The following is a 25069-nucleotide window of genomic DNA, read 5'->3' as shown; positions in this document are numbered from 1 at the left end:
TGTTTCCCATCAATTCTAACTTATTCATTTGTTTGTGTAAAAGGTTTCCAAATCAAACAACTCTTAGTTATCACATCACATCTTTCAGATTTGCTAACATGACAAAATAGGAAAATTATAAATTCTGGAGACGTGGGAAAATTGGAACACTAATGCATTGTTGGTGGAGTTGTGAACACATTTTACCATTATGGAAAGCAATTTGGAACTATGTCCAAGAGGTTATAAAACTGTGCACACCCTTTGATCTAGCAATGCCACTTCTAGGGCTGTATCCCAGAGAGATCATACCAATGGGAAAAGGACCCATATGTACAAAAATATTTATAGAGGCTCTTTTTGTGGTGGCCAAGAACTGGAAATTGAGGGCATGTCTATCAATTGGGGAATGTCTGAATAAGTTGTGGTATATGAATATAATGGAATACTATTGTTTAAGAAATGATGAGCAGGCAGACTTCAGAAAAACTTGGAAAGACTTATATGAATTGATGCTGAGTGAAGTGAGCAGAACCAGGACTACTTTGTATTCAGTAATAGAAACATTATGGAATGGCCAACTTCAAGAGACTTGCTTTTTTTCAGCAATGCATGGACCTAAGACGACTTCAAAAGACTCTTGATGGAAAATGCCATACACATCCAGAGAAAGTAATATGGAGCCTGAATGTAGATCAAAGCATACTATTAGCTCTCTTTCTTTTTTTACTTCTTGTGCTTCCTCTTATTCATTCTAATTCTTCTATGCAACATGATTAATGTGAAAATATGTTTAATAGGAATGTATATGTAGAGCCTATAACAGATGCTGTCTTGAGGAGGTGGGAGGGGAGTGAGGCAAAGCAAATTTAAAAGTTATGGAAGTGAATATTGAAAACTAAAAATAAATTAATTATTTTTTTTAAATCATGTAAGAAAATTATCCAGAAAAACTCAGAACAAGAGGGAAAAGTGGAAATAGAAATATCTGATCACCTCCAGAAATAATTCCTCAAAATGGAAATTCCTAGGAATAGCAGAATCCAATTGCAAATCCAGGTCAAAGAGAAAAGTACTTCAAACTACCAGAAAATACTAAGGAATCAACATCTGGATCACACAAGATTTTAGTATTTCACATTTTATTTTTTTTTAGTCTGCTTCATTCTGTGTTCTGATTCTATAGTTCTTTCTTTAGATGTGGATGGCATTTTGCATCATGAGTCCTTTGGAAATGTTTTAGGTCCTTGCAATGCTATGATGGTCTAACTAAACCCATTAAAATCAGTCCTTGCACATAGTGACTGTTACTATATATGATGTTTTCCTGGTTCTGCTCGCTTTACTCGGCATGAGCTCATGTAAGTCTGTCCAGGTATTTCTGAACATTTATAATTCTCAGTCTCCTGTCTAGGCAAAAACTCTTTCCTTCTGTTATCTGTCCCCACATTCTCTTTCACATTCAACTCATTCCTAGCTAGAAACTCTAGACTGTTTTATTTCTGCTTTTTCAGGCCAAGCTGAATAAGTTTGATAGTTTAATTTTAAAGAAAAATTTGAGAACAAGAGAAAGTCTTATAAAATGTGGAGATGGCTATTTTGGCCTTTCTTGTGGAATGATTTTGAAATTCACTCTAAATATTAAATTCACTCCTTTTGGACTTTGATCCTGACTTTTTAGATTCCTTTCTTCACCTGACTTTTAGCTTAGTTTTATATTCTGTCCTTCCCAATTAGAATATAAGCTCCTTGAGGACAGGAACTTTGTACCAATAGAACTTAGCATAGTGCCTAGTACATGGTAAGCTTTTTTTTTTTAATTTAACTTTTAATATTCATTTTAACAAAATTTTGAGTTCCAAATTTTCTCCCCTTTTGTCCCCTCCTCCCACCCCAAAACACCGAGCATTCTAATTGCCCCTATCACCAATCTGCTCTCTCTTCTATCATCCCTCTCTTCCCTTTTCTCCATCTTCTCTTTTGTCCTGTAGAGCCAAATAACTTTCTACACCCCTTTAGCTGTATTTCTTATTTCCTAGTGACAAGAAGAGTACTCGACAGTTGTTCCTAAAACTTTGAGTTCCAACTTCTTTTCCTCCCTCCCTCCTCACCCCTTCCCTTTGGAAGGCAAGCAATTCAATATAGGCCAAATCTGTGCAGTTTTGCAAATGACTTCCATAATGGTCGTGTTGTGTAGGACTAACTATATTTCCCTCCATCCTATCCTGTCCCCCATTACTTCTATTCTCTCTTTTGATCCTGTCCCTCCCTATGAGTGTTGACCTCAAATTGCTCCCTCCTCCCCATGCCCTCCCTTCCATCATCCCCCCCACCCTGCTTATCCTCTTATCCCCCACTTTCCTGTATTGTAAGATAGGTTTTCATACCAAAATGAGTGTGCATTTTATTCCTTCCTTTAGTGGAATGTGATGAGAGTAAACTTCATGTTTTTCTCTCACCTCCCCTCTTTATCCCTCCACTAATAAGTCTTTTGCTTGCCTCTTTTATGAGAGATAATTTGCCCCATTCCATTTCTCCCTTTCTCCTCCCCATATATTTCTCTCTCACTGCTTGATTTCATTTTTTTAAGATATGATCCCATCCTCTTCAATTTACTCTGTGCACTCTGTCTCTATGTGTGTGTGTGCATATGCATGTGCATGTCTGTGTGTGTAATCCCACCCAGTACCCAGATACTGAATAGTTTCAAGAGTTACAAATATTGTCTTTCCATGTAGGAATGTAAACAGTTCAACTTTTATAAGTCTCTTATGACTTCTCTTTGCTGTTTACCTTTTCATGGTTCTCTTCATTCTTGTATTTGAAAGTCAGATTTTCTTTTCAGCTCTGGTCTTTTCATCAAGAATGCTTGAAAGTCCTCTGTTTCATTGAAAGACCAATTTTCCCCCTGAAGTATTATACTCAGTTTTGCTGGGTAGGTGATTCTTGGTTTTAGTCCTAGTTCCTTTGACTTCTGGAATATCCTATTCCACTCCCTTCAATCCCTTGATGTAGAAGCTGCTAGATCTTATGTTATCCTGATTGTATTTCCACAATACTTGAATTGTTTCTTTCTAGCTGCTTGCAATATTTTCTCCTTGACCTGGGAACTCTGGAAATTGGCCACAATGTTCCTAGCAGTTTCTCTTTTTGGATCTCTTTCAGGTGGTGTTCTGTGGATTCCTTGAACACTTATTTTGCCCTCTGGTTCTAGAATCTCAGGGCAGTTTTCCTTGATAATTTCATGAAAAATGATGTCTAGGCTCTTTTTTTGATCATGGCTTTCAGGTAGTCCCATAATGTTTAAATTGTCTCTCCTGGATCTATTTTCCAGGTCAGTTGTTTTTCCAACAAGATATTTCACATTCTCTTCCATTTTTTCATTCTTTTGGTTTTGTTTTGTGATTTCTTGGTTTCTCATAAAGCCATTAGCCTCCATCTGTTCTATTCTAATTTTGAAAGAACTATTTTCTTCAGTGAGCTTTTGAACCTCCTTTTCCATTTGGCTAATTCTGCTTTTTAAAGCATTCTTCTCCTCATTGGCTTTTTGAAACTCTTTTGCCAGTTGAGTTGGCCTATTTTTCAAAGCGTTATTTTCTTCAGCATTTTTTGCGTCTCCTTTAGCAGGGTGTTTATTTCTTTTTCATACTTTGCTTGCATGTCTCTCATTTCTCTTCCCAGTTTTTCCTCCACCTCTCTAACTTGATTTTCAAAATCCTTTTTGAGCTCTTCCATGGCCTGAGCCCATTGAGTGGGCTGCGATACAGAAGCCTTGACTTCTGTGCCTTTCCCTGATGGTAAGCATTGTTCTTCCTTATCAGAAATGAAGGGAGGAAATGCCTGTTCACCAAGAAAGTAACCTTCTATAGTCTTATTTTTTTCCCCTTTTCTGGGCATTTTCCCAACCAGTGACTTGACTTCTGAATATTCTCTTCCCACCCACTTAGCAACCAGGTGAAACCAACTAGTACTTGGGGTCTGAGATTCAAATGCTGCTTTCCAGCCTTAGGGCTTTGGCAGGAGCGGGGCTGCTATTCAGTGTGGGATTAAGTTCAGGTGCTCAGGTGGGGGCAGGGCCACCTCACATGAGCAGTTCCCTCAAGGGGTTTATGCAGAGATCTTCAACAATGGATCTGGGCTCCTGACTGCTTGGGGAGCCCCAGTCTGTTCCTGCCTCCGCTGCTGCCTCCCGAGGGGGTCTGAGTTATGGGGGCACCCCACTCCCCTCTTGACCCACCAAAGAGACCCTCTCAGTGACCCTTGTCACCTGTGGGTGGAGGGACCTGCGCGGCTGCTGGAGATTCTGTCCCTGAAGCCTGCTTGGATCTGCTCCTCTCAGTGCCACACAGCCAAGGCAGGGCTGGGCTCCAGGTCCGCAGCGTGAAGGACCTTTTGCAAGAGGTTTTCAGGGCTCTATGGAAAAGAAATCTCGTCTGCTCTGTTGTTCTGTGGCTTTTGCTGCTCCAGAATTTGTTCAGAGTTCTTTTTTTACAGGTATTTTATGGGCTGTGGATTCAGAGCTAGTGTATGTGTGTCTTTCTACTCCGTCATCTTAATATTTAACATTTTAAGGGAGCAAGACATGGAATAAGATATTCTCAAAGACTACAACCAACAATAACCGACCAAATAAAGCAGTATAATTCTATAGGAGGGAAGTAAACCTTCAATAATATAGAAGACTTCTAAGTATTCCTGATATTTTCAGTGAAAAGTAACTTTGAAATAGAAACATAGGAATCAAGAAAGATGTGGAAAGGTAAATGATCAATCAGAAGAGATAATAATGGAGACTTGTTTATATTGTAATGGAGGAAAGGATTATGCAAATATCTCTTTAAAATTCTGTCATCAGGAGTCCTAGAGTGAGTCAAACAGAACAGCTTAACAGGGTTTTATTTTGTTTTAAATACCTTAAAATAAGAAAGGAAAAGGAGAATCAGAGGGAGGGGGAGTAATTTAGGAAAGATGGTAGAACTTTTTAATCTCATAGAATGGGGAATATAAGTAGACAGTTATACAAATGAGAAATAGGGGAAGCAGGCTCTCTTGAAACTCACTTTCATCTGAATTCGTCAAAGGAGAATTAAACAGATACACAGAGTTTATTGCATAAATATATTTAACTCATCAAGGAAGCAGTAGAGAGGAGGAAGAGGAAAAATAATAGGAAGGTTAGATTTTGGGAAGAAGTAGCTATAAGTAAAACAAATCCTAAGTTTGGAGAGAAGTTCATGAAGAGAGATTTAAAAGGAAAGAAAAGGTAACCCGAAACAAAGGAGGAAAGGAGAAAAGAAAAGGGAAAATATAAAAGAATAGAATGGAGGGAAATATACTATTAAGTATCATAATTATGATTATGTATGGGATGAACTCATTCATCAAATGAAAGAGGAGGGTAAGTTGGATTAGAAGTAAGATTCAACAATATTTTATTTACAAGAAGCATTTTGGCTAAAAAAGACCACTGCACTACTCTAGCTAAGGAAAACCCAGTAACATCCAATGATCCAGAGGTTAAAATAGAAGCTTCCTATTGAAGAATGATCCAGGAAAGGCCAGCAGGTTGGCCATCTAGTAAAGACACTTTCCAGTAGCTGACAGATGTTTCTGGCCCAAACAGGCAGGGGCTGCCAAGTTGGGTAACAACCTGTTTAGCTGAGTGAATGAGTCAACTGCTTGTTTCAGTCCATCAGTGACCAAACCTGATGAGGAGAGATGGTTCAAATGAGAAATCTGCCCAGCTCAGCCCAGCTCGTACCAACACTGAATCAGTCCATCTAGCAGAAGCCATGGTCTTTGAGAAAGAAGCTCAGCTGAGCAATAAGTCCTACTAAAACACCATGCCCTATAAGGCAAGCATAACAACACCCACATTGAAATTTGTGAGGATATCAGAGAAAGAAGGTTGTCATGACTCTTCAGTTCTAGAGCTGTCAGTCACCCTGGGCACTTGTGTTCCCTACACAGATTCTTTATATCATTGTTCTTTAAGTTCATATCCACTCATCCCCATGGTCTCAGTGTTTGTAAAGGATATTTTTAGAAGTGACTACTGTTCTTGCTATGCCATCTGAATGAATGCCTTTTCTAAAACACCAAGTTTACTGGTTGTTGGTTAAGGGGAAACATGCTAATTGGGGTTCATAAGGTGCAGTGTTAGAAGAACAGCTATCCACAGAGTTACGCCTAGAATCTGAGGGAGTAGCTGATCTTCTAAGAACACAATATACCAGTGCAAAAATATATTAGTGTAGTGGCTCAGAAGATCTACTATATAATTAAATTAAATATCTACCATATTTGTAATTTTTCTATTTCTTGAATATATGCACATATAAAAATTTCTATTTTTTCAATATTGGGAACTTTGTTCTAATTTCAATGTTATAAAAATGTATGGTTTTCTTGTGGTGTTTTGTTTTTAAGAGAAGACTGGGATTTTGAGCCCTCTATAAAAGGGGGTTATGGGAGGATTATTTGCTCTACCCTCCAGCCCTCCAATCAGAGAGACATAAACAATTGAGTGTACAGCTGGTGTAGTGGATACAAAGCCCAGGCTTGGAATCAGCACAATTCCAATTTGAGATATCTCCCAACTACATAACCCATGGTGAGTCATTTAATCTCTGTTTGCCTCAGTTTCCTCGACTGCAAAATAGGGACAATAGTAGTACCTACCTCCCAGGGTTATTGTGAAGATCAAATGAGATAATTCTAAATAATTTATGACATATTGTAGTCTAAATATATATTATATAATATAAATATAATTATATAATAATGTTTTATTATATATGAAAATTATGTGTAATTATAAAATTTATACACAGTGCATAAAATATATGTTCATGAAGAAACCTCTCTGGGACTAAATTTTGAGGACAATAACATTTATAAGACTTACTTCAACATGGTTGCTGTAAGGAAAATGTTTTGTAAAATGCAAAGCCCTATACAAAATGTAAATTATAAAGTAGAGAGTTTTAGATCTAGGAGGGATATTAGTGTCAATCTCCATAAAAAGAGAACTGAGGTCTAGAAGTTAAAGTCATTTTGTCCAAGGTCACACAACTTGCTTTTGACAAAGCCAGGGTTAGAACCCAGGTTTCTTGTTTCTAAGTGCTCTTCTTGATATACTAGGTATCTTTTTTTTTTCTTTTACAAGTATATACTCAAATAAGAATAGCCTAACATATCTAGAAACATTTCCTCAAGTATAAATTGAGTTGTGATTAGGACAGGCCCACAGGAACAGTGACTGTCACTGGGAAATATAAAGTGTACCAATAGCATCATCTGTAAGACCTGCTTCCTACCCCAAATCCTACTTTGCCTGGCCTAGACCACAGAAGCAGCCCAGACCTGGGGCACCACTCTTCCCTTCTGCAGTCAGAAAATTTAACATAGACTGTAACATTTTTTGCTTCTCCTGTCCCAAACCCATTCTTTGTCTACCCCCTCCCTCCATTGTGGCCTAATCTTGGGGCATGAAGATTTCTCTCTCCCCTGCACCATAATGGGGTATGCCATTCCAGGCTTCCTCCTCCCTAATTTCCTGCCCACTCTTAGCCCCATCACAGCTGGAATAGTGTCTTCATCTTTTGGTATACTTGCTTCCCTGTAGAATCATATTTCTAGTGCTAGAAAGGATCTCAGAGGTCATCTTGCCCAACTTTCTCATTCTACAGATGAGGAAAACTGAAACTTAGCACAACTAAGTGACTTACCAAAGATCACACAGGTAGTGTGATTTGAACCCAGAATCCTCTGACTCCAGAACCCACTTTATTTACACTGTTCTTTGTTGCTTCTCTATCCTCAGTACCGTACCCCAGCCTTTCCTCCTCATCCAGAAGAGTGGGAACCTCACAGTGTGTGAAGGTATGCTTCTTCAAAGGACTTCACACCAAGAGCTTCCCTCTCCTTATTTCTGCCACCAGTTCCTTTGTTGTAGCTTTGGAGTTATGGAACTTGTATTCACTGGGATACAAGATCTATAAAATCTTACTAACCATAAATACAGGGAAAGAGATTGAGAAGAAAGTACTTACAAAGATAATTTTTAAAATTATATGATTTCTAAACATGATTATATATATTTATACACATATACCTATATATGTATGTATATATAATATATAAATATATATCATACATATATCATATACGTATATAAATCTACTACTGGAAGGTAGCCGGAAACATTTGCAAATCTAGAAGTCTTGAGTTCCCCTATGCCTAAAATATGAGATAAGTAAAAAGGACCTGGACTTATAATTCCATTGGTACATGGAAATTCCAGGTAAATTCCCCCTACTAAGGAAGGTTAGTTTCATTATGTGTAAAATGAAGAAGTTAGACCAAGGGTTCTTAACTTGTGATCTGTGAACTTATCTTAATATTTTAATAACTGTATTTCAATATAATGGATTTCCTTTGTAATCCTGTGTATTCTATTTTAAGCATTTAATAATATTCTTTGGAATCTACAGATCTAATGCAACTTCCAAAGAAGTTCAGGACATACAAAAAAATGCAGTGAAGAAGACCTGGGTTAGACAAAATTATCTCCGTTTCTTTCCAATTGTAAATCTCTGTACACTCAGAGGACCACTTTCATTTATTTTTATATCAGAGATCAAGAAGGAAGTATTAAAAGTTGTAAGGTCTGCTTGTTGTTGTTCAGTCAGGTCCAACAATTTGTGACCTCATTTGGCAAAGACACTGGAGTGATTTACCATTTCCTTCTCCAGTTCATTTTACAGATATGGAATGGAGTCAAATGGGGTTAAGTGACAGGGTCAAAAAATTAGTAAGTGTCTGAGGCTAGATCCACTGTGTCTCCTAGATGAAGGTCTGCAGTCTATGGCAATTCAACCAATACAATATAATTCAAAATTTATTAATCACCTATGTATGCTATGCCTGGTGGTGAAGAAAGAAATAGAGAGAGAGAGAGAGAGACAGACAGACAGAGACAGACAGAGAGAGAGACAGAGACAGACAGACACAGAGAGAGACAGCCAGAGACAGACAGAGAGAAGGAGAGAGACAGAGACAGAGAGAAACAGAGAGAGACAGAGAGAGAAACAGAGACAGAGAGAGACAGAGAGAAGGAGAGAGAGACAGAGACAGAGAGAAACAGAGAGAGAGAGAGAGAGAGAGAGAGAGAGAGAGAGAGAGAGAGAGAGGGAGGGAGAGAGAGAATTATATTTTCCTTGGAGGATATAACAGATAATAAGATAAGAAAATATAAAATTTATGCCAAATAATTCAAAGTAATTTCAAAAGTCAAAGAACACTAATAAGTAGTCAGGTCAGAAAAGAATCCAAATAGGAAGCAACACAAGATGTACTTTGAGGGAATTTAGTGGCTCCAAAAGGTATTCCCAAGGCAGGTGAGGAGAGAATGCATTTCAGACTGAGGACCACCTGCATCAAGACATGGAGGCATGGTGTCAGGAACAGGAGCAGGAGATAGAATGTCATAATGTGGAGTAATATGGAATAAGACTGAAAAGATAGGTAGGAATCATAAAGTGCCCTCCTTGGCCACATCTACCCTATTGTCTCTCCTTATTGGAATGGTAGCATCTTGAGGGCAGTCTCTTTTTGCATTTGTGTTTTTATTTCCAATGACTGAAACTTTTGGGTGTTTGATGATATTTTTTTTATTCATTAATTTAGCTTCACGTGTCAGGCTAAGGAATTTGCATCTTATCCTAGAGACTATGGGGAATCATTACGTAGATTTTTGAGTAAGACATTTCAAGAAAATTCCAGAGCAGGAAAGGTAAGGCAAAGGAGGTAAGGAAAAGTTGCTTAGAGCTGCCAAGAGCTTGAGCATCTGAAATAAATCTCATACAATATTCCTGACAAATTCTCAACCCAGTTTCTTTCTTTGATACTACTGCAACTTAAAACTCTGCTAGTTCTTGAGGAGTCAGTATGAACGTACATGCTTGCAGAAGAAATGGCAGAAGTGGTTGGTATCTGTGATAAATGCTCATAGCCCACTGTACTGCAATACTAGAGAGCCATGATGAGATCCCAGTGAGATTCTGTCTGATACTGAAAGGTTGAATTTGGCAGATCCTAACTGAAAAATCTCTGATTTCCACAAGGGATGAATGTTGTCAACCAGGCAAAGACCACCTAACTAAGTTGAAAGCAAAAATGTTTTATTAAAAGGAAAATTAGACACTAGTGCTGAGGCACCCCAGTACAAAGTACAAGGGAGTCCGCAGCCCAGGAGAGGCAGGAAAGATTTATGCTTGAAAACCACAAAGGAGAGGTCTGGGGAGAGGTTAGGGTAAAGAATGGACAGTCTCTCCTAGGAAAAGGTGGGATACTGAAGCAGGATGTTTTGCAGCAACAGTTGACAGCAAAGCTGGTTTAGGTCAATTTGAGGAGCACATCTCAGCAAGGTCAACCAGTAAATATAAGCAAAGGCATCTGGGAGTGAGCAAGACTTTGGCTTACTGGAGGCTTCTGATTGGTTCCTTTTGGTGAATAGGTTTATTCTGTGTCCAGTGCATCTGCCTGATAAGGTAACTCATAGAAAGCAGACATTTATCTCAGGGGTACTTTCACAATGTGTACTTGGGAAGGCTATGCATCTAGACAGAGGATAAGATGTTCATAGAACATGAGATAAATGCAAATACAAGTCATCAGATTGTAATAGAAGTAGCATTTAAGATGGGTCATAAAAGAAAGAATGATGAGAGGCATTCTAGGAATAAAAGACATCTGTGTAGTGAGTGCTATCCCTCACATAGGGTGATGTTGCATGGTCCACAGGGAGACAGAATAGATCTCCTTAGCCTCTTCTTTCCCCACTTTTTTCCAAGGGTGATTTTAATTCCTTCCAGGAAGGCAAACAGAAATATGGGGCCAGAGGTTGTCATTCTGCTGTCCTTATAGGGAGAAGCTACCAGGCCAAAATAATATCTATCTGCTCCCTTAAAGTTTAAGGGATGTGATTTTCAGGTCTAATCTAAATTTTTATAGCTGTCCATTATTGGGGGCAAGCAGGACTCCCAGTCTTCGTATCCAAGGCTTGACTCCTGTCTCACTCAATAACACACATAATAATAATTAAATAAATTAAATCCACAATAAATACACATAACACTTAGTCAGAAAGCTTGTTTATTCAAATTGGTAGTGGAACAGAAATCAGAAAAAGTTTACTTAGCCAAGTATGTACCAGACAATACAGAGTGAAGGTGCTCTCCCATTGGCAGCAAGGTAACTCAGCTCAAACAAGAGAGAGAAAGAGTCCTAGATATCATCAAAGGAGAAGGTCCCAAAAGTCTCTAGTGTAGCAAGTTAAGGGTAGCGACCTGACAGAGACTGCTGTGTTCTCTCATGTTGGCTTGTTATCATTGTCTTTTCCTTCTGCATCTGGAAGTGGAGTTGGCATCTTCTATCTTGACAATAGAAGACAGAGAAACCTAAAGACACTCTAAAGCTCAAAAAAGACTGAGAAATTCTCTTTCCCACTCCTGATTTCATACCACCCCTTAGACATATGTGGGACATTCAACTCTACCATTGAGGAAAGAGTCCCATACCACTGGGCTTTGAATCTGGGGTTACAGCAGCATGATCAAAACACAGAGCTGAGGACGTATAGACAAAATGGTATCACAGGATTTGGAACATTTGGGGTATGTTCATGTTCCAGGTATGGAATCTGGCTTGACCTCTGAAGCCCCTTCACTCTCTAATCACACAATAAAATATCCATTTTTTATACTTGTCATAATGGAAGTCAATTACTTTTCTATCTTCAGGACTAAATGAATGATCACTGGAAACGTTTTCAACTTTCTGTACCATCCACACATGCATTTCAAACTGCAGATCATGTAGAAAGAAGATCCTAGTTGGTCAGAAAAGTGGTTATCCCCAACATATGAGTAGGAAGCCTGAAATTCTCTGAGGACACACTAATGAAGGATTGGTAGCCATGGCTGGACAATTCTTTCTTAAATTCAGTAGAATGAGCACTGGTACTGGAGTCAGAAAATCTGAAGTTAACTCTGCCTTTGTCACTGTAAGACACAACATCCTTACTCTTAATTTCCCACCCCAGTACACTCCTTTTGACTTCTTTTTTATATCCCTGTAGGGGTACAGTGGATAGAGCACCAGTGCAGGAGTCAGGAGGACCTGAGTTCAAATCTCATCTCAGACACTTGACATTCACTAGCTGTGTGACTTTGGGCAAGTCACTTAACCCCAATTTCCTCATCCTGGGTCATCTCCAGTCATCCTGATGAATATCTGGTCACTAGATTCAAATGACTCTGGAGGAGAAGTGAGGCTGGTGACCTGCACAGCCCTCCCCCACTCAAAATAAAGTCAAGTGCAAGTCATGTCATTATTTCTCTGATGGCATGGTCTTCTTCAACAATGAGTGATGAACATACACACATATGTCCCTATGCCAGTCACCTCCCACTCCTCTCCTTTTCAGCTTCCTTTGGTGTGCTGTCTTCTTCCCATTAGACTGTACGCTTTCATATTTTCAAGAAATATTTTTCATATCTGTCCTTAGTATGTAGCACAGTGCCTGGCATCATGTAGAATGGTTAATAAATGTTTATTGACTGATATTGAATGAGCATAGAATTTTAGTCCAACACCTTCATTTGGCAGACTGGGAAACTCAGGCCTCTGTATTCTTCTGTATTCTCTGCTCTCTGCTTCTCTGTCTCTTCACAACTAACTTGCCACTCATTCTCAGACTCCTGAATTTCAATGCTTTAACATATACCCTGGTACCAGCTGGCCTGCCTTTGGGGTTTCATTTGCTTTCCTCCCAACTTGGGGTTTGCCCTTTGTGTCTGCTATTTAGAGATATGCCTAATCATTAGAATTTATCATGCCCTTCCCTGAACAAGAACTTTAACTATTATCTGATTCTGAAAATTTATGTTGCCATGGCAAAAACTACTTTCTGCATTGTAAGCCCCACATCTTAGGGCTCTGAAAAGATCAAAATTAACATTGCCTTGAGTTTCTACTGTATTGATTCTACAATGTTACTTTGTATGCTGTATTAACTTTACAATTGAGTTAGTATCCACCTATAGCTACTTTTCTATGTTCTTTAGTTAAGCTCAAACATTTAGTTCTCTCTCTGAGTTAGTTGCAAGGTATAAATTTCCTACCTCTCATACTAGTAACCCCTGGGATACTCTCAGGACATCTATCTGTTATTTCTAAGCCCCACAAGTTAATTTAGTACCATCTCCAAAATATATGTCCTCTGACCTGGCCTGTCCTTGTGCAATTAGGAGAGGTTTTTCTATCTTCCAAGGGGACAGTAAGTCTGGCAGTTGTGTTCTTCTAGCAAAGATTATGAGACGCAGATGAGTCCCATGATACAACTAACTTTCCTTAATTGACAGAAAGAGGGATGATTAGCCTCATCTGAATGCCAGCCCACCCTCATGAGTATAGCCAACTTTAATGGTCTGTAATTGCCAAGAGTCCTTCTTTCTTGTATATCAATAAAGAGGGTCTCCTCCTCACTGAGGACACTGGCTTTACTGAGGTAGACAGTCTGTCCCCCTTTGTTAACAGTTATATGTGTTATTGTTTATAAACTGATTTTGCTCAGGGTATATACCTCAACTCACCTTTTTTATATTACTCAAGACAGCTCCAAAGTCAAAGTTTTCATGGCAGATACCTTTAGGGAGGACATAGTAACAATGCACAGGACATGGATAACTGGGGATCACAAAATTCATGACTTGGTCATTGTTTGAAATATGTGGCCTGAACCCTAGGCAGTATCTGGAGGCCTCTAGACTTTTTCACTAAACTTGACAAAGACCTCCTAGCATTACTAGTGTCGTATAAGTTGGCTGTAGAAATCCATTTTCTAGAAAATTCTCCATAAAGTAGGCCAACATGACCTTTGTGGTATCTGACAAATCAAGGTAGGTTTCCTGTTGAGTCACCCATATCAAAAGATGAGGTGTGGTAGAATGGTTGTCTGAAGGCCCTGTGATATCACTTTGTGTGGGGAATGCTCACTGTAGAAATTCTCCCTATGGATGTAGATCAATAACTCATCTGTAACTTATAGAGTTCTCTCGGGTTAATTGAGAGTTAAGTAATTTTGACCAGTATAAGAAAGCTATTATATGTCTGAAGGAGCACTGGAACTCAGGTTCTTATGACTCCAGGACTGGCCATCTATTTCCTATGCCATGCTGACTTTTGGGCTACTACAAACCTCATTTAATAGTCTCCTACTAGACAAAATCAAGAATCTCCAGGAACTTAATATACTTTTGATATTTCCTTAGAGACTGTATCATTAATATATAGTCACACCCTAGAAAACAGGGAAGGGTTCAGAAGGCATTATCACAGGGAAAGTAGTCACTGACCTTGTGACAAAGGGACACCAGTGCCCAAGTTCACTTATGTGAGAGACCTTTTGGGACCTTTGATAGCTTGAAGTACAATCCATCACAGAATGCTCTCCATGGGAGGCACACTTTATTTGAGGGAATTCAAACAGAACTACAGAGAAAGTCACCTTACATAACCAGGTTTCTGAGAGCTGATGCTCTAGTTTTCTCTCCAAACAACATAGGCAGCTCTATAATCTGAAATCCCATTTAGAGTTGCTAGTCCAAAAACCTGGGCTAACTCAGCTGTTATAGATCACCTATACATTGCCTTGGAAGGGGAAACATAGATAATTCTTTCCTCAGGGTTACTGGCAACAACAATTGCTTTCCTCCATCATAGCTCAAATGCCTACCCTTGCTGACTGTGTTAACACTTATGCTCTTGGACACTGAAATCTTAAGGAAGACAACTGATCAATCACCATCATAGACTCTTCTTCAGACCTTAAACTTTGAAGCTACTTCATGTATAGTCATTCAGTCATGTATGATTTCATTTTCTTGGCAAAGATACTAGAGTGGAGTGGTATGACATTTTCTTCTCCAGTGTGTCCCCATTTTAAAAAGGGAGAATTAATGTAAATTAGAATTTAGTGACTTGCCCATCTAGCAAGTGTCTGAGGCCTGATTTAAACTTAGATCTTCCTAACTCCAGGCCCAGTACTCTATCCACTGCACCACCTAGCTGCCCAAACTGAGGCTAATAGAGGTTAAGTGATGTGCTCAGGGTGATACCACTGAGGCAAGATTTGAACTCAAATCTTCCTAACTCCAGGTTGAGTACTCTTAATCAACAGACTTCAACAAAAACTATTAACTGGACCAGGTACCAACTTCCAGTCTCTGGATTAGAGAGCCACATAAAGCAGACCAGAGACAGGAGGGTCAGAATACAAACAGAATTTTAATTTCAAAGTGAGGGAATGCTTGCAAACATGAGGAGGAGGAGGGTGTAACATGCTGAGGCAAAGGCCTTTATATACATAAAAAAAAAACAAACAAAAAACCAGAAGTGGGCTGGACCATGACATAATCACTTTTAGGTCTTGAGTAGCGGTTCCTAAAGCAGGCTCATGCATGGACAATGCAGGCATTCCTGGGTCCTGTGGTGTAACAGAAAACACCCCAACATACAAAGAGGGGCCTGTTAACACAGGTTCTTTGATCTGCTTTTCTAAAAGGAAAGCAACTTTTGAGGGGTTAACAATCACTTTAATGAAGCACATGTATCATTCACTTAGTTCAGGGGGGAAAAGTCAGCACCCTGAACTTCAGAGAAAATACGGAGAAATCAAAAGTTAATAGACAGAGCTTCCAAACTGTATGATATAAGCAATCATAAATCAATAGACAGGTCCAGCTGTCTGACCATAGTTACCAGAGTGGGAAGCACCAACATATGGGTTTTCAAAGCTGGGGTGCTACTTAGCAGCTTCCCAGAGTCTCATCTGGCACACAAACCTTCTTCCAAAAACTAAGCCCCATGGTTTTACTTTACTTACTTTAGAGTCTTTATACACTTTTTAGAGCTAGAGGCCATCACATCTCTTGAGAACCAGTGCCTCATTAACAAAAGGTATGTGCCTTCCCACAAATCTTCCCAGACCCATTAATAGGTGGGGAAGATCTTCTCATTAAGAAGCAAAGTTATATTAAGAATAAGCAAAAAGATGAATTATCACTACATTTGGTAACAGTCTCCAAGTTGATTTTCATAGTGGGGTACAAAGCCAGAGTTAGTATGATGGGAATAGGAGTGCAGTACCTGAGTTCAGTTCACTTAACATTTAGAAGAAACAGGGATTGTGAGCATGTCAAGAAGTGTGACAGATGGCTTTGGGCTGCAGCACATTGCCTCACAAGTACCTGGGAAATAGGGGGCAGTGAATAGCTGGTGTTGATCAAAGCAAAACACTTTGCCAGAGGTTGAAATCATCCAGAGAGCAGAAGATTATTGTTATGTCAAGCTCAGGGCACAGCCTGCTAGGTGGCCCTTAGCTCTGGGAAACAAGGTATCTCCAAATACCTTGACACTTTCCCCTTTTGACCAAAGGGAGGGATTGAAAGAACCCCTACCTTTGTGACCAATAAAGGAGAAGCCAAGATGCCTTGAAAAGTCAATTGAGCCAAGATAAGATATTGCCTAGGCCCCAGGGGGTTAGTTTCTTGAGAGGACTTCTTGTGGGTATATATCCTAGGTATTACTATCCATTGTTTGCTTGGAAGCAGAAAAGTGAAGGGGACCAAGAATATATATACAGAAAAAGCCAATACACCCCTGAGTCAGGGCCTTGGTGGCTGTACATATTAAGACACACCCACAAGTTTGGCAGCTGTGGGAGTAGTCAGAAGGACCTGATAAGGACCCTTAGCAACAATGATTGATCAGTACAGAGACAGTTTTCAGAGAAGAAAACTCCTGTCATCAATCTTTGGATCTGAGTTTCTGGTCAGCTCTAAATAACATAGAGATGATTCAATTTCCCAGTCACACAGGGCTAGTTACAAACAATGTAATAAAGTTTTCACAATTCCCATAATTGCATTACATTGGTAATGTACAAGTACAGATAAAACTATTTATAGGGCCCACAATAGACTAGCTCTGAGAAGGGAGACTTCCATGTCACCAAGGGAACTTAAAGTATCATTAAGTTCCATCTAAGAAAGTCATGAGATAATGAAACATTCTCTTAGCCTGATGCAGGACCAAAGCTATAACAGAACAAGTAATAGCCTTTTGATTTGTGGAGGACAGAGCCAAATAGAGCAGGGAGGGATAGTTAGTTAGGGGAACAGAACAGGCAGAAAGGATAGTCCCAGGGATTTCATGCACTTATCTGGTCGCTAGATATTTTTTCTTGGATAACATACTTTATTCTCAGATCAGCTCTAAAGAGGACTCTCTGGTTCTCAATCTAGAGATTCTTAGATAACTCTAAATTAATATGATTTAGTATAATCACTTAAATGTTGGTTCTCCAATTTTGAAACTTTAGGATTTCAGTCCATATATCATCTGCTATCTCTATACTTACCTAAATCATTTGACTGATGTAGGAATCTTCAAGTAATTTATGAGGATCTAACTGAAAATGAGCTCTGCCTTTTGAAATACCAGACAGATACTTTTAAAAATAGGAAAATAGCTTCACTTTCTTTGCCATTATCAATACAATTTGTGTATAAAATCTAACTAATCCGTAATTCAATTCTGAGGACTTATTACCAAAATATACCCAAAGCTTGAATTTTCATAGCAGATATATTTAGGGGGATAGGGTCAAGGTAGCAGACAAAAAGTAGGGACTTGCATGAGCTTTTCCCCAAAGCCCTCCAAATATCTGTAAAAAATAATTCTAAACAAATTCTAGATCTACAAAAAGTCACAAAATAACAGAGTGATACAAATCTCCAGCTGGACAACTTAGAAGTAGTACAGAAGAGGTATATCACACCTGGCTGGGAGCAGAGCACAGTATGGCATGGGCTGCACCAGAACAGACAGGGCTGAAGCAGACCTCAGGGGACTGAATCACTGGCAGCTGTGAGAGTTTCCAGACTTACCAATCTACAAATGCCAAAGACAGCTTAGAAAGTCAGTGGGAAAACTCTGTGGGACCTAGTAAAAGACAAGGTATGTCTGGCCCTAGCCCTGGGGTGGGGGAAGTGGTGGCAGCAGCAGCAGAGGCTACTTCCTGATCTCTGGACTCACAGATGGTGGGGGGATTGAGCAAATGATGCAAAACCTCTTGAAGCCTGGGGCAGTACACCAACTCCCACACCAACCCACACTAGACACAGAGTCCTTCCTTGGCAAAGAGTTAGAAGGTCAAGTAATGGGCTGGGAAGATGAGAAAACAGTGTAAAAACATTCAGACTATAAAAAGTTACTGTGCTGACAATGAAGATCAAAACATACAACCAGAAGAAGACAACAAAGTCAAAGCTCCTACATCCAAAGTTTCCAAGAAATATATGAATTGGTCAAACGACCTGGAAGAGTTCAAAAAGGATTTTGAAAATCAAGTAAGAGAAGTAGAGGAAAAATTGGGAAGAAAACCAAAACTGATGCACGAAAATCATGAAAATAGAGTCAACAGCTTGATAAAAGAGACTCTCCCAAAATATTGCAGAAAGTAACATCTTTTTTTTTCTTTTTTTTTTTATTAATTTTTTTATTTTTTTAATGTTTAACAATCACTGCCATACAATTGCGATTTTATCCCTCCCCACCCACCCCCCACTACCTCCCTCCCTCCCCACGACTGCATACAATTCTGTATAGATTCTACATATACTTTCCTATTGAGTATATTTTCACTATAGTCATGCTATGTAGTCAGACTAAGATAAATGAAAGAATCCGTATAACAAATCAGAACATGATACACAAACAGATACACATACACAAACATGATCTGCTACATTATGTGAGTGACTTCCATATTTCTCTCTCTGAGTGTGGAAGGCATTTTGCCTTGAGGTCCACCATTGGGATTTTTTTTTTTTCAGAAGTTCTTGTGTTATTACAAAAATCTAAGTCTACCAGAAAAAACTCTCACACACTGTGGTTGTTGCTGTGCATAAAGTTCTCCTGGTTCTGCTCCTTTCACTCAGCATCAGGTCATATAAGTCCTTCCAGGCCTCTCTGAAGTCTTCTTGTTCATCATTTCTTATGGCACAATAGTACTCCATTACATTCATATACCATAATTTATTCAGCCATTCCCCAATTGATGGACATCCCCTTGACTTCCAGTTTTTGGCAACTACATAGAGTGCTGCTATAAATATTTTTGTACATGTGGGACCCTTTCCCATTTTTATGATCTCTTGGGGATATAGTCCTAGTAGCGATATTGCTGGGTCAAAGGGTATGCACATTTTTGTAGCCCTTTGGGCATAGTTCCAAATTGCTCTCCAGAATGGTTGGATGCGCTCACAGCTCCACCAACAATGAATTAGTGTTCCAACTCTCCCACATCCTCTCCAGCATTTATCATTTTCTTGTTCTGTCATGTTTGCCAATCTTATAGGTGTGATGTGGTACCTCAGAGTTGTTTTGATTTGCATCTCTCTAACCAATAGAAAGTAACATCTTAAAAACAGATTAAGCAAATGGCAAAAGAAGTCCAAAAAGACAACAAAGACAAGAATGCTTTAAAAAGCAGAATTGGTCCAATGGAAAAGGAGGTACAAAAGATCACTGAAGAAAATAATTCCTTCAAAGTTAGAATGGAGCAAATGGAAGCTAATGACTTTATGAGAAATCAAGACATTATAAAACAGCACCAAAAGAATGAAGAGATAGAAGACAATGTGAAATATCTCATTGGAAAGACAACTGACCTGGAAAATAGATCCTGGAGAGATAATATAAAATTATTGAACTACCTGAAATCCATCATAAAAAGGGACCTAGACATCATCTTTCAAGAAATTATCAAGGAAAACTGCCCTGATATTCTAGAAACTGAGGATAAAATGAAACTGAAAGAATCCACTGATCGCCTCTAGAAAAAGATTCCCAAAAGGAAAATTCCTAGGATTATTGTAGCCAAATTCCAGAGTGCCCAGGTCAAGGAGAAAATTTTGCAAGAAACCAGAAAAAACCAATTCAAATATTGTGGAACTACAATCAGGATAACACAAGATATAGCAGCTTCTACGTTGAAGGATTGAAGGGCGTGGAATATAGTATTCCAGAGGTCAAAAGAGCTAGGATTTAAACCAAGAATCAACTACCCAGCAAAACTGAGTCTAATCTTTCAAGGGAAAAATGGACATTCAATGAAATAGAGGACTTTCAAGCATTCTTGATGAGAAGACCAGAGCTGGAACTTGACTTTCAAATATAAGAATCAAGAAAAGCATGGAAAGGTAAACAGGAAAGAGAAATCATAAAGGGCTTATTAAAGTTGAATTGTTTACATTCCTACTTGAAAAAATGATATTTAAAACTCATGAGACCTTTCTCAGTATTAGGGCAGTTGGGAGATAGATAGATAGATAGATAGATAGATAGATAGATAGATAGATAGATAGATAGATAGATAGATAGATGGCACAGGGTGAGTTGAATTTGAAGGGATGATATCTAAAAATAAAATTAAAGCGTGAAAGAGAAATATATTGAGAGAAGGAGAAAAGGAGAGATAGAATGGGGTAAATTATTTCATATAAGAGACAAAAAAAAGGTTTCACAATGGAGGGAAGAAGGAGAGGTGAGAGGGAATGGGTGAACCTTACTCTCATCATATTTGGCTTAAGGAGGGAATAACACACACACTCAATTGGGGATCTTACCCTATGGGGAAGTAAAGTGGAAGGAAATAAGGGGAGTGAGATGACAGAAGGGAGGGTAGAGTAGGGAGGGGAGTAGTCAGAAGCAAACACTTTGGAAAGGGAGGGACAAAAGGGAAAATAGTATAAGTTGGGGGTGGGATAGGATGGAGGGAGATATAGTTAGTCTTTCACAGCATGACTGTTATGGAAATGTTTTGCACAGCTACACATGTATATAACCTATGTTGAATTGCTTACCTTCTCAGTGAGGGTGGATGGGGAGGGAAGATGAAAGAGAATGCGTAACTCAAAGTTTTAAAAACAAATGTGAAAAAAATTAATTTTAAAGGCAACTGAGAAATAAGATATACAGGCAATGGGGTACAGAAATCTATCTTGCCATATAAGAAAAAAAGGGGGAAAGGAATGGGGGTAGTGAGAGAAGGGAGGGCAGACTGGGGGAAGGTGTAATCAGAATGCTTGCCATCTTGGGCTGGGAAGGAGGAGAGAGATGGGGAGAAAATCTGAAACTCAAAATTTTATGGAAATGAATGTTGAAAACTAAAAATAAGTAAATTAATAAAAAAGAAAACACCTTGTATAAGAGATGGTGTTTAAGCTGCACTTGAAGGAAATGGGAATTCTAAGAGAAAAAAAGGAAAAAAAAACAGCCATTATTTTTAATGAGCTAATTTTTTGATATAAAGTATTTCTGAAAGTTATAATTTGTTTATTCTTTGTGTTGGCTGCACAAAGACAAAGAATCTCAGTGTAATTGCTAGTGTGAATCATCAGTTAGATCCTGGGCAGTGTAGAACATTTGTTTTTGAGATTTCATTGGAAGCATAAAAAAAGTCATGAGATTATAGAAAATTTCAAATATCCCTTCTAGATATTAAATTCTGTGACTTTTGTGACTGTAGTGAAAATCATTTATTTTTCTGTTGTTGGGAGAAAGAACTAATGCGTTATAGTCTAAATACATTTGATATGGGGTTTTTATTGAGGATTCATTCCATGACACACCTGAAACCATGTATAATAAGATATCTTATAGCAAAAAAAGGTACATTTTGGAAGCCAATCATAAATAGACATAAGTACATAATTCTTAAAGAAAACCATCTAATCCTGTTGCTTTTCTCAAAATTTGTTATTCTATTTATTTAGAAAACTTTTACATTGCATCTTTGTCTTATCATTTTATGTAATCATTTCCCCCTTTGGAGGATATCATTCCCATATTATAATTTGACCAGAAATGTAGGTTAGAATTTCAAGATATTCATATTTGTATTATATTATATTGCAGAGATGTTGCAGAAATGTTGCAATGTCAATCTATTATTTAATATATTTAGTACCGTACCTACAAAACTTCAATTGCAGAAATTTTCTATAAAAGGAAAAAAAGGACATAATTATAACAATGTTATATATCATAACAGAAGGAAAAATGTCCCTTAACTCTGTTTGATTTCAAGCATGAGTCATATCTCACAGCTAATCATGTAGTCACAAAGTGTTAAAAGCAAGGCTTAGAATCAACCAGGTGGGAAATTTTCCTTTTCAGAAAGAAAGCAGCATAATGGGGAAATAGAATTCGGAGAATCCTACCTAGACCGTGTCTGAGGTCATCCTCAAAACCTTTCCAAGGCACAGACCTACACCTTTAGCAGTTACCACACTTCAACACATGCCATTTTCTATTGGTTTCATGACAACTCAGACAACTATCCCTGTAATCAAAGCTCAAAACAATAGCAAATTACAGTCCCAGGAATTTTTACCTCAAACAGAAAAAATTTCACTTATCATAGCTTAGGGCTTGAATATCTTTCCTGATGTTTCTCCGACAGTTTCATTCATCTTTTACTTATAAATTAAACCCTACCTATATTCTAGGCTTCAAACATATAGAAATTTTTTGAGAGTTAACTCATCATTAACATATTAAAGCTACATCTTAAAACCACCATATATACTTTCATAATTTCCAAGATTTTCAAATGAAAATTTGCTATTCTAATAAATAGTAGTAGTAGGAGTAGTGGTAATAGTAGCAGTAGCAGTAGCAGTAGTAGTAGTAGTAGTAGTAGTAGTAGTAGTAGTAGTAGTAGTAGTAGTAGTAGTAGTAGCAGCAGCAGCAGCAGCAGCAGCAGCAGCAGCGATAGCAGTACTTTTTTATAACAAAATGTAGTAATAAGTTTCAAATATCCAATTTTCATCACATCTCTTTAAAAGCCCATTTCTTATATAACAACATCCTTGTTAAAAGGGAAATTTTGTCTAACGGTTTTTCTAGTTTGCAGTAGTCTCTCAAATTTTACAATATAATAAATTTCAGATGACATCAATTGCATTTCCAAATTATTCCATATAAAAATAACTGATCTTCTTATCTTCAACATTTGAAAACCACTTAAGAGTTATTGGGCATGGAACTATTAGGTTCAATTAGAGAAATAGTAACAGCGTAATGCTTAGCCTTATGCCAGTCACACGTTAAGCACTTTACAATCATTATATCATTTTGATCTCACAACAACAACCCTGGGAGGTGGGTAACATAGCTATTTTTCTCATATCAAATCAGGAAACTGGGACAAACAGAGATAAGATAACTTGTCCAAGATTACACAGCTAATTTCTGCAATTGGAACAGAGAAAAGTTGGTTCACCGAGGGCAGAGGCTGGCTGACTCCCCTATCTTGTACTGTCAGGGTCACCCACCCCCTCATGGGCAGCAGCAGGGCAGGACTTGCCAAGGACTAGTCCTGTCTTACCAACTGACTGACTGAGCTTTGGAGGTGCAGCAGAGGGCACTGCCAAGACCTGGTGTGATTGGTACCAGGACCCTTCCATTGGTGGTGGTTCCTGGTAACAGGGGGCATGAAGAATGCTGGGTGTGGGATCTGACCTCCCACCTCCACCCCGTGACAGCTGCAGGCACTGCTGGGGCTGGGGCCACTTGCAACTGCTGGGGCAGGGTGGGTAGGATATACTGCACCTACGTGAGTATGCACAATTGCCTAGAAGGGCAAGTTGCATGATACCCAGGGGCATGGGGCCATTGTGGCCACTGCTGTTCTGGAAGACCCCACTGCAGCTTCTTCTGCCCCACTTCCACCAGGAGGGGCAGAATGTAATTCAATTTTCCCTATAATTTTCTCTCATTCTCTTTTCTTGATCTGCTCTGAGATGAGAGAGATTAGCAGACACAAGGGTTGTAATGGTTTTGTTAGCCATCCTTACAATTGAGATACACTCATGACTCCAGGGGAGGAGAGTGGGGAAGGCAAAGGGATTTATTGAATAAGCCCCTTCTCTTGCCATGCCTCCCTGAATATGAATCATGATGAGTTATTGGGGCTGTGGAGAGGGTTCCTCAATACTTTGTGGGGTGCTTTCCCTTTTTTCAGCATCTATCCTATCCTTTATTCTGCATTCTGTTTTCCAGTGACCTGGTTTGTTACAGTAAAAACAGAATCCTAGCTTACAACTCTTATTGATTAAAAGGACCACATGTTCCTTTCATAATGGTGCAGAAGGGACTTGGGGAATAGTATTATCCTTTTTTGCTTGCTGTGGTCTCAAGGGAAGGATCCAATGTCAGAATGTTGCCAATCAAAAATATCAGCTTAATTTGTTTAGAGATGGATGGATGAAGTTTATTAACAAAATAGAATAAAAACTGAAAAGTCAAGCAAGGAAAGATTGACAAGAGATTGCTATAAGATGCAAACCATTTAGCAATTTTTCATTCTGGGTTCACTACCAAACTAGCTTTCCTCCATTTCCCTAGAGCAATGAAGTTATAAATCTTTCCAATTACTTTTTAAAAACCTTTGAAAACTTTTATCAAGTTTAATCTTTATTCTTCCTTAAAACTAATCTTACAAGGTGGTACCCCAAAACTTTCTAAGATGTTTCAGAAGGGAATAAGTTCCTATAATTACTCCAAAGTCTCAGGAGTTCTCTCCTGCAATCTTAAAATGACTAATTGCTAAACTCCTTAATAACTAATTTCCAAACCTCCAGTCTGCTATAATGGTTTTAGTGCTTCCACAGCTTTGATTATATAACATTATTTCTGTAATTCCAACTTTGCCAATGTCAAACACATGGGAAAAAAAGTATCTTACAGGTTTTTCTCTCTTCTCGTAACCTAAACTGCAGAAAGACTAAAATGGAAGTTAGTCCTGCTTCAACTATGAAAGTTCATTAATCTTTCTTAGAGTTCTATAACTCTCTGGCTACAGCACTTAGAGGATTTCTGACTGGTGACATTTTAAATCTTTCACTGTAACAGAATCTAACTCACAAATCAAACCCAACACAGACATTCTTCATCT

The sequence above is a fragment of the Notamacropus eugenii genome, chromosome 6 (assembly GCF_028372415.1).
Source record: "Notamacropus eugenii isolate mMacEug1 chromosome 6, mMacEug1.pri_v2, whole genome shotgun sequence".
Taxonomy (NCBI): Eukaryota; Metazoa; Chordata; class Mammalia; order Diprotodontia; family Macropodidae; genus Notamacropus; species Notamacropus eugenii.
This window is presented reverse-complemented; position numbering follows the sequence as displayed.